This window comes from Panthera leo, chromosome D4 (assembly GCF_018350215.1).
Source record: "Panthera leo isolate Ple1 chromosome D4, P.leo_Ple1_pat1.1, whole genome shotgun sequence".
Lineage (NCBI taxonomy): Eukaryota > Metazoa > Chordata > Mammalia > Carnivora > Felidae > Panthera > Panthera leo.
In genome coordinates this window covers 39,234,421-39,243,819 of record NC_056691.1, presented here as the reverse complement: position 1 = coordinate 39,243,819, position 9,399 = coordinate 39,234,421, and the positions used below count along the sequence as shown (strand labels likewise).

Here is a 9,399-nt window from a genome sequence, read left to right as displayed (position 1 = left end):
GAAAAGTTAATTAAGCTTCTAATTGTAAGCAGATTTAAAATATTTTTTAATAATAAAGAGCTAATTAACCATACTTCAATCTACAACAATACATTTGAGAAGATGCGTATTGGCCTTTGGTTTCCACTATCCCCTGAGCACTTGTAATCCTGAGCACATGGGGTCGCATTGTATTCATTTGTTCTCTTACAGTCTTTCAGTGGAAGTCTGATGATATTTTTTATCTCATTATGAGGAAGAAAAACATTTGGATGGGAAGAGAGTATGCAAACACTGGGCTCCGAGCACAATGTCTAAATTTTTTTTTATTGTTTGCCAATAACGATTGCGAGTAAGTTCAGTGGTGGAAAAGAAACAGATACTACAACCTGTGAGGAAAAGTACAGAACGGTGCATGCAGTGCTTTTTGGTGATCTTGAATGATAGAATTGTTGCTTCACGCGAAGTCATACCGAGGATATTTAACTATAGAGCAACATGTCTCACGATGGGTTCATGAGAGAACCCAGAGAAGTTCGAGAAGGAAGCCAAGACTAGTAAAAACTTACCATTTCAGAGCATCGATTATCTGCAGAGCTCCATGGTGGTTGCTGTTCTTTATTTTATTTCATGTAAATTACACCACACTCATCAGAAGAGGTAGTGCCTCCTGTCTCGTACAGAAACCTACATCAAGTGTGTCCTTGATTTGAACTTGTCTTCTCTCATTAATGTTTCCTTTGATAGAGTCGCACTTGGGCCCAGGTAACAAATGAAAAACTTAGGATTTCAAACCAAATCAGGCTTTTGGACCTGCCCTAAATAGCTGTGGTGACTAATGCTCTTAAATCCCATGTTCTTTCCTCGATACCAGTAATTCTTAATCTTTGGTATACATTAGAATTAATCTCAGGGAAGGAGGCAGTTGGTTAAAATGCAAACGCTGTGGCCCCCTCCCCACTTCAGAGATCTCCATTTGGCAGATCTGGGCTAGATTCCAGGCATCTGTATTTTAAACTCTCCTCCCAGATGACTCTGTGGCCCCGGTAACGTTAAGGAACACAGCTTTATACCTGTCAGAGTTATTGATGTGCACGTCTGCCTTCCTAACTGGACAAGAGGGGGTCTGGTTGAGCGGGCACTGGCCCTTTCTTGTTTTGGGGTTTTGTTTGGTATATGATGGGGGTTCGAAAGTATTTACAGATTAATATTTAAAAAGCGAAGAGACCTCGTGTCGGGTTGAAGCATAGAATATGAGCCAAAACAGAGTTTGTAACAGCACGAACGAGAGGTGAAGGGTCTGTGCCAAGGGAGAAATCCCCACGAATGTCTCATGACCTGTTCTGCTTACCTCCCTAGCACCCCCACCCCTAGCATAAGTTACCTGGGAGTGAGGCTGGGGTCTGCTGTCGGCTCCTGCATGCCCAGTGCATACAACGGTCCCTGGCACACAATGAAGGGAATGAAAAAAGAATTATGTGATGGCCTGAGTCACAGCAGGAAGGAGTGAGAGTGGAGGGGATACAGGCTAGTCTTGAGTATTGCAGGGCTCAGGGGGCAAAACGCTAAGTTACTCCAACACTTAATTAGCTATTTTTATTAAGTGTCCAAGCCTCCTTCAGTTCATGGGTGTTTTGCTCCTTTTATCTCAAGAAAGATGGCAGAAGTTTGTGTCTTTTGGCTTTGATCACATTATTTCTGGGTTTTGTTACTTAATAAGGCAGAAGTTTAAATTAACATCATTCTCCGTTGCCTGCTTCTGGGTTAGCTGTACAGTAGGGAGCGGTTTTGGCAATTTTTCAGTGGAGGAAAGAAAAGGAAACCTCTGTTTGGGAACTGTGGGGAGGAAGGAGGGAAAGCCATTTACCTGAGCCCCTGGGGTTCCATCTGCTTCCCAGAAAAGATTTGCCATGAAATCAAGTCACCTGACCCTTGTGGGGGCTACATTCCGGGGCAGGTAGAAGGGGGACTGGGCCAAATCCAGCCTCCAGTCATCACGGGGGCAAAAAGGAAGGTTGGAAGGTGAATTCACAGTCACATCTGTGTTCAGGGCCCTCTCGTGCCTTACAGTGTGGTCAAACATGCTGTCCGACTGAGCAAAAGCCACCTCTACAGGTCCTCCTTACCATGTGACTTTGCCCGGGCTCTGATTCGAGGTCCATGCCAACAAGATCTGCATTTCTTTATTTTCCCCCGTCCATTCCCTCACCATAAGGATAGCTTGGTGGTTTTCAGGGCCCGGTAACCCTTGCTGGCTGCACATTTGGATCCCTTGAGCCAAAGGTTTGTGGCTGTATTAATTGGCCTCAAAGAAAACCTTGCCTTCACTCAAACTGTTTGAATACCTCTTGTTGAATCATAGGCTTGACTCAAGTGTTATTAATTCAAGAATCAGAATGCCTTTTGTCCATATCAGATAAACGTTGCCATAGCAAGTGTAGTGTAAACAGATCTGCTCAAGCCACAACAACCTATAGAAGCCCACAGACAAAGGAGGACCAGTCTCGCCTTCACAGAAACCCTGGTGCTGCAGTAAATGTTACCCACTAGCCTGGGGTACTGCCACATGAACCATTGTGCTGATGAATGGGCCCTGGGACCCACCGATCCAGGGAGAAGCCTTTATCAGTGGTGGGTTTTATCAAATTCGAACAGCCAGTGTAACATCTGGCTTTAATACTGATAGAAACTGTAGGATTTTGGCTGATCTCTTCCATCCTCTGTATCAGCGCCTGTTGTCAGCGGTCTGATGAAGTTAAATTGACTGCATTTGATTCTTGGAGCACAAGAAAAATTGCAGAACGCATGCTCTCCTCTCTCACCCTCTTGGAACATTCAGGATAAGTTTGCAGTGAGTTGCTTTGGGTCATGAGCTGGAGGATTTAAGGGGGAAGGGGAAGGAGGAGAGAACCTTCCAAAGTCTCATCTCAGATGAGCTTTTGCTCAACCATCAGAGAGGGTATAGTTAAGCCGCACGGGTGATGTCGCTGAATCAGTACCAACCTGGTGTGATCGCAGCCAGAAAAAAAAAAAAAAAATCATAATGGCGAGAGAGAGGCCCATGACTGAAATGAGTTTGCAGGGTCTTTTGATGTCAGCCTTCCCCAGAGGACCTTGTCAATCTCACGGACCCTCTGCCGGGCCAGTTGCTGTGGTGTGGCACAACGGGCAATCACAGCGCAGAAAATGACAAGACCCAAGTGAGGATGGAGATTGAATTCACACCTCATCACATCCCATAAAGGGCAATTTTTCAAGGTCAGCGTTTAGGTGAATTAAAGGAACAGCGTTTGGCAGAGGGCCCTCTGCTCACCCTCGGCAGGCCGTCCATCCAGCTGCCGCTCTCTGTGCACGGAGGGAGCTCAGACACACGCAGCCCCCGTGCTCTAATGAGCACATCGAAGTGCTTCCAAGCAGGCTGCTGCTGGGTCTGGGCGCACGTTGTGTTTTTCTTGAAAGATGCCTCCCCGACGTCTAGGAGGGGAAAATTGAAACGGTGATTGCAAACACATCGGTGACGGGAAAATAGGTTCGGGGGCAGACCAAATTATTTTCATCTGGGGGTGAGAGATTTTCTTGTATTGTATTTTACGCGAACGTCGGTGTGGGATCTGTGCACCAAGTGTTCGCTCTGGGCTACCGGCCGTTTTCCGATGGGGCAGGACTGACTGTTCGGTTCAGTCTCGGAAGGCTGCGCCACGTCAGGGTAGAAGCGGAGGTGGGGATCGCCCAACGCAGCTGCTCTGTCTCCAGAATGAGCCCACGAGGTCCAGGGAGGTGGAGTGAGCTTTCTGATGTCAAGCAGTGAGTTAGAGGCTGAGGCAGGGCTCCAACCACGCTTTCCTAATTCCCAGCGCGGTGCTCTGCTGGGGACGTCCACGGAAACAATCCTTTGTTAGCCACCTGCCACGTTCCTGACACCATTCTGCGTGTGAAGGAACAGGGAAGTGCAAATCTAGCACGGGAGACTATAATGTACGAGATTTACCATGATGCACCGGTGATATTCTTCTTCTCATGTTGTGGATGATGAGAGGGAGGCACACAGAGTAGAAGATGAAGGGCTGCGTTGAGCACGAGAGAGGGAGAGACTGGTTCTTCCAGGGAACCCGGGGAAGGCTTATGGGAGAGGCTGTTTTCAGTTGCTTCTGGGAGAATGGCTAGGATTTGTTGGGAAGGGCTGAAAGGGAAGAGCATTGGGAAACAGCATGAGGAGTATCATGGATTCCGGGAAACCACATTAATAAAGATTTTGGTTTTGTTTTTAAGTGAAAAGCCCAAGCCCATTTTCCCTCCAAACATTTCTACAAGATCTCACCCAAAGTAGTTGAAATTTAATCATCCTGGAACTTTCTTCTTGTCCTATATGTTGAACGTGATTTCTCTGCTTTGGAGAAGTAAGGCAAAAACAAAACAAAACAAAAAAAAACAAAACAAAACCTAAAACCAAAACCAAAACAAACCCCTCCCAAAGCCCCCAACACACACACACACACACACACACACACCAAAAACCCCCCACTACAGTCAAATAGGTTTTGTGTCTATATTTTTGAACAAGCCAGGCAATTGCAATACCATAACACAAGAAACACATAGAAAAGAAGTGAGAAAATTAGGATGAGGAAAATAAAGAATAAAAAAAATTAGGTGAAATAATAGAAGAGTAGAACGATGGTATTTAGGAAGTTTAATTCATAGGAAGCTAATAATTTTCATTCAAATGAAGCCTTACTTAGAGGAGTGGCAGACAAGAGAGAATTGGAGCCTCCTGCCTCAGCTTAGTCTCCACCCCAGTACACACACACACACACACACACACACGCACACACACACACACACACACCCCTGTGCTCTGTAGTTTCTTGACCATGGTTAGCGCTCCTGCCATGATTCATTTTCCACATTCTGGCGCAGAAATAAATATGAAAAGAGTGAATGAGTTCATTCCAAAAATAATTGAGTAACTTCTCTGTGCCCTGTTCTGTGATATAATTAGGATATTTATTTTGTATCATGAATCGTCTAATTTAGCATCTCTTAGAGCTCATTATTCTGCAATCAAAAAGAGGACTGAGTATGTTCCCCCACCCCCGAAGTCATATGTTGAAGCCCTAACCCCCAATGGGATGGTGTGAGGAGATGAGGCCATTGGGAGGCAACTGGGGTTTTATGAGATCGTGACGATGGACCCCATAATGGCATTAGTTCCCTGAGAAGAGGAGAAAGGGACACCAGAGCCTCTCTCTCCCTGATTTGAGGACACAGCAGTGAAGGCAGCCATCTGCAAGCTAGGAAGAGAGCTGTCACCAAAATCCAATTATGTTGCACTTCTAACCTCCAGGGCTATGAGAAATACATTTCTGCCGTTTAAGCCCCCTCCCACCCTACAGTGTCCTGTTATGGCAACCTGAGCTAAGATCCATCTCATGGGTTTTTTTTTCTGTCTTTGAGCTCCATTATCCACAGAAAATTAAAGATGCCCAGCCTCAGAGAACCTGTTTAAGGATTTCATTGTTTTTAAGATTTTAAGTAAGCTCTACCCCCAATTCGGGGCTCCAATTCACAACGTTGAGATCAAAAGTCACATGCTCCACTGACTGAGCCGGTCAGGGACCCCTGTTTAAGCCTTTTAAACTCGGTATTTCCCAATTTATTCTAAAGAAAAACTCTTTATTTTTCCCTCCCCACAGACTACATGTTACCACATGGGAAGCCAGGATTCTGCGGAATCCGCTGAATGGCTACTCGTCGTCGGACGCTTTGGCAATCAAAAGAATGCGGCCTAGACCTGAGATCCAGAGCCTGAACCCCATGAAGAGTGTCACAGGGACATTTCTTAATGACATTTAGTTCCTTGCCCCTCCGTCTCAACGTTTCCATCCGAAAATTGGGAACTTGTTCCTGCTCAGCACTTCGTAAGGGAATGCAGGACATAGCATGCCTTTTATCCATTCGTGGAGGAGATGTTCTATCACAGCAGAGGCATTTTGCTTTCTTAAACTTGATTTGGGGGAGTGGATATTTATATGTAATCATTGTAATGGCATTTTGATACTCTCCGGAAAAAAGAAAGTAGTTGAGGGTTGTGTCTATGTGAAAGTGAAATACTTCGGTTAGGATTCCTTTTATTTTTTTAATCAATAAACTAGAGGAAAAGGGAAATGGAGCTTTATTTGGTTACTGAAATTCCTAATTAAGTTCTTAATGGCAGAAACATCTCACGATGTTCCAAAGTTTCATTTGGCACAGAGGCAAGTCACTTAGACTCTTTTTTAAACATCAGGTCAAGATATTGGGTTGGACACCTCAGGAAAACAAACTTCCTTATGAGAGCTCGAAGGTGGAAAAACGTGGAGAAAAGGCCGTCCCTGTGGAATTCTGATACAGGCATTTCCTATGGGAGCCGAGGTTTGTGAGAAAATTGACGTTAGCAAGTTCTGGCAGTTAATCCGCCAAAAAACAGCGGACTGAAGCCACGTCGTGCTTTTTAAAACATTGAAAGAGGGGTTTGGTGCACGGGTAAACTTCCTCGGTTATCCTATGATTTATCAAATGCTGGAAGTCGGAGAAATCGTTCTGATTTCTGTGCCTCCGTAGGGTACCATAATTTAATCTAGTTGGTGGCACCAGACGCTGGTAACCACAGCCAGCCATTATGGGCAGGGGCTCCAAACATATGGCCTGTGCATTGCCTCTCCATCTTCTTCCCTCCATGAATTATTTTTATATTGGATGCCAACCTAGAAAATGCATGAATCTTGATGCACACTGCCAGCCTGTTACCAGCCAGCCCTCCTCCCTCCCCTCCCCCCACCAGATCATTGATCCCTTTACCCTCACAGGCCGGAGTCTCATGCTGAGCACCAAGCCAGGCGGCACACGAAGTGTGGGCCCGGTGGCACCAGGGGACCGTCCTTTCTGCCTCTAACTGACACCCACCGCCCCGGCGCGCCCTGGATCTCGCCAGCCATTGTGCTCGGTTTTTCCAAGACAGCTCTCCGCTGGGCTGCTGTTAGTCACACAGTGACCTGCGGATCTAAGGGAAAAAACAGATGTCCCAATAAATTTTTGTCAAAACGTAATTACCTCGGGATTAGAAAACCACATGGGGGCGGGGAGGGAAAGGAACAGATGTATTACTTTCAAATATGCAATCATTATTCTGCAGAAGTTTAAATAATCAAGAGCTTTAAATGATGCCAGTTGAGAGTGTCCCCACTCCGCTTACTTTAGTCCCCTCCTTTACCTTCAGCCCTGGGCAGCTTGGGAGTCTCTCCTATTTGCTTTGAGCTAATGGTGCTCCGAGCAGGAGGGAGCGTGTTGCACAAAGTATCATCCTGAGTGCTTTTTCATAAATAAATCTCAGCAAATATGACAGGCTATCTTTCCCCCAGGAACCTGGCCAAGTCTTTTCTTCCTCTCCAGCCGACAAAATATGATAAACTATGAATTTTCCCAGTAACCATAAAAGATTCTGAGTTCCATGATTTGAACTGTTAAGGTGCAGGTCAAGGCAGTATATCTAATAGGAATTCTTGCGGGGAAAATCCTTTTTCTGTTTTCAGTTTTCATGTTTGGTCGAGTGGGAGGGTGTGCCGGGTACTGATCGAAGATTCATTGGGTTATTTGTTAACTGGTTGTCATGGGCCCCTTAAGGTGAGATGTTAATCTCTTTTAAGTATGCGTCCATAGGCTTCAAGGAGGGATCCAGTGGATGAGACACATGAGGCCCCAAATGGACTAAATTCAAGGAGTTGTTGTTGCTTCAGGTCGGTTCGTGGATTGCACCCCCTTTCGGAGGAAATAAACGGGTCTACAGTCCGTCCTCAAAACAACTGTACATGGCGCAGGGGCTCAGCAGCTCTTCTGCACTCTTAGATTATGAAAATTCTAGCTATGATTTTAGGGCTTTTATCTTTATAGAAAAAAATGGTTTTTACCTGTGACCCGGAAGTTGGTGTTCAGAATAGTTACCAATTATCCAGAGTCTGCTAACAGCAGAGGTGCTGCTAAGTCCTTTACATGTGAACTCCTGATCTCTCAGAGGTCTCGTAAAGGAGGCACTGTCACTCCACTTTAGAGATGGGGTAACTGGGGTGCAAAGAGGTTAAATACCTTGCCATATTCCCAAAGCTGGTAAATGACAGAACCCAAATTTGAATCGATGTCTAAATGTATACAAAGACTTCATTGATCCATTGTCTTGTTATGCCTTGGGAGAATCTTCATCTTGCATACGACATAACTAAATATGCTCTGAGAATGGAAATCATAAACCAAAGAACAGCTCGTGTTACGCCGTCCTGGCCATGATATATACATTTTCTGCAAGAAGGAGTCATTTGTAATCGAGCCGTTATACTTCCCTTTGCTGAAAGGTAAGCTGATTGTAAGTTAGGCTCTTTGAATCCTGCAATTTTAGCCCATTACAATTGGCCCAAAGCTAACCACACATACCTGGACATGAAAGAGTTAAAAAGAAAATCCCCAGCAAGCCAGTATGCAGAGAAGTGTTGATTCCAGCTGCTTCAGGGGGATATCTGATAGAGGGAGTCAGTCAGGAAACAACCACAGGAAAAGGAATTTTGAAAAATGGGGGTGTCTTCCTGTTAGCCATCAGCCTGAAAGGAGTCTTTTCCTACCTAAATCCGGAGAGGTTTATAAAACTCCACACTCCACGGCAGCATGGAGAAAGGGACATTTTGCGGGGAGAACTGAAAGGGCACTTTTGCCCTGGAAGAAGCGACCCCTTTGGAGAATCTGACATGATGTGGATTTGTAAACCAGCAAATAGAGGAAGCCACGGTAATTGCGGTTGGGGAGGTTCAGAAGGCTGAAATTGGTTCCTAGCCCTTATTTCAAGAAAGGATGAGTCCAACATGAGACTTTGATACAGACAAAGTTGTTCAAAGGGCAATGTACAACTGTGAACATGAGAAAAGGAGAAAGCCTTGGCCAGGACTGGGACAAAGTTTTTCTGCCCACTGACAAAGACTCTCCTTGATCAAACTGAGCCCTTTTTTTGACTAGGCCTTGACATTGGGTTCTGTCCTTGTTCTGGTTTAGTCCAGTCATAGGAAGAATCCTGCTGAGTCTGTTAACGAAAATCCCTTACCCTTGATATGTGGTGGTCACCCTTTTTCTGATGAAATTCTTCACTACCACCCACCCTGGGTATCTTATCAACAGTCCTGTTGAATTGGTCATGCAAGAATCCCCAGCCTCAATGTTTTCTCTTGATAGTTTTTTTCTTTTCTTTTTTCTTTTCTTTTCTTTTCTTCTTTTCTTTCTTTTCTTTTCTCTTCTTTTCTTTTTTAAGTTTATTTATTTATATTGAGAAAGAGAGAGAGACAGAGAGACAGAGACAGAGACAGCATGAGTGGGGAAGGGGCAGAGAGGGAGTGAGAGAATCCCAAG

The 9,399-nt window shown here is 45.1% G+C and overlaps 1 long non-coding RNA gene across 1 annotated transcript; it reads left to right on the top strand.

The window, feature by feature from the left end:
- Positions 1-2,458: 2,458 nt before the first annotated feature.
- LOC122205152 lies at positions 2,459-6,138 on the top strand. Its single transcript, XR_006195924.1, has 2 exons — positions 2,459-2,610; positions 5,673-6,138. It is a non-coding gene; the product is annotated as an uncharacterized LOC122205152 (long non-coding RNA).
- The last annotated feature ends 3,261 nt before the right edge of the window (positions 6,139-9,399 follow it).